The sequence below is a fragment of the Lucilia sericata genome, unplaced genomic scaffold (genome assembly GCF_015586225.1).
Source record: "Lucilia sericata isolate MDLA Ls3-8-SP2 unplaced genomic scaffold, ASM1558622v1 Contig002096F_arrow, whole genome shotgun sequence".
NCBI lineage: Eukaryota > Metazoa > Arthropoda > Insecta > Diptera > Calliphoridae > Lucilia > Lucilia sericata.
Genome location: NW_023995946.1, coordinates 28,854 through 30,000, shown reverse-complemented (window position 1 = coordinate 30,000; position 1,147 = coordinate 28,854). Strand labels below are relative to the sequence as shown.

General features: G+C 26.2%; 1 protein-coding gene across 2 annotated transcripts in view; it reads right to left on the bottom strand.

The window, feature by feature from the left end:
* Nucleotides 1-223, bottom strand: part of LOC119613382 (type 2 phosphatidylinositol 4,5-bisphosphate 4-phosphatase) — an 11,865-nt gene extending 11,642 nt beyond the window's left edge. For both annotated transcript variants that reach the window (XR_005232231.1, XM_037969414.1), the window contains exon 1: nucleotides 88-223. The gene's annotated coding sequence lies outside the window, so the exon portion shown is untranslated. The remainder of the gene's footprint in view (nucleotides 1-87) is intronic.
* Between the last annotated feature and the right edge of the window lie 924 nt (nucleotides 224-1,147).

Sequence of the window (1,147 nt, the reverse complement as noted above, 5' to 3'; positions counted from 1 at the left end):
TCAGTTAATTTTTTTAACAATTTACTTTTGTTTTAGTTGTAGAGTTTAGCAAATATTTAGTTGTTCGTTGTATATATTTTTGTTTACCTTTTATTATAAAAGTTTGCAAAATATTTTTTTTGCGTTGATTTTAAGAAAACTGCAAAATTGGTTGATTCTTCCCGAAGAATGAATAGAAAAAATCACCGAATTCAATAAAACGGCGAAATGTCATTACAAAGTCCTGCGCCGACAAAAAACGACGACAACGGCGGAACAGACATTTAATATTTTTCGGCGTCAAAAAATTGGCAGTAAACCGGCTAAGTTTTCAGCTGTGTTTCTAAATTTTTAAAAGAAATTGAATAAAAGCTTGATCCATATTACTAAAAATCTTATTTTTCAAATGTTTTTTTTCGAATCCAAAATGAAAAAATCTCAATTTTAATTGTTCTGTTCCGAAATTCAAATGAAAAATCTTAACTCTTATTATACTGTTTTAGAATTTATATAAGAAATATGCTTTTAATTTGAGATTTTCTGAATTCAAAATGAAAAATTTCAATTTCGATTGTTTCCTAATTTCTAAAGAAAATTTTCATAATAAAAACGAATTTTCTGAATATCATATCAACAATCCTATTGTGTTTTTTATAGACGATATGAAAAACCAATTCGTAAAACCATATGAAATAAAAATTATATTGGAGAAAAAATGTTTCCCAGCTACATAAAGGTTCAAAATGTCCATTATGTATCTGAAATTGCAAAATTCCCTAGATTTCGTGAAACTTCTATATATAAATTATATAAATATTCAACGACGGCGGCTAGGCTTTATGCTAATTCGGCTCAGGTTTCTGTATCGTTTTCATTTGCTTCGTTATTTGGGGTGGCACAATTTGGTACTACTTTAAAGGGCGTTTTTACATAGAAATGCAGTGCTTTTTAAACTGTTTTTAAAGGGATGATTAATTTAAATTTTAACTACTTTTTAAAGCTGATTTTTTTAGAACTTTTTATACCGAAATAGATTTTTTTCTTTTTTGAAGAAAACTTTCTATAAATCATTTTTTTAATATTAATAAATTTGCTATTTTTAGAAAATCTATAACAGAATAACGTGGACAATTTTTTTGGTACTTTTCATTTTTGTTTGTTTGGTACA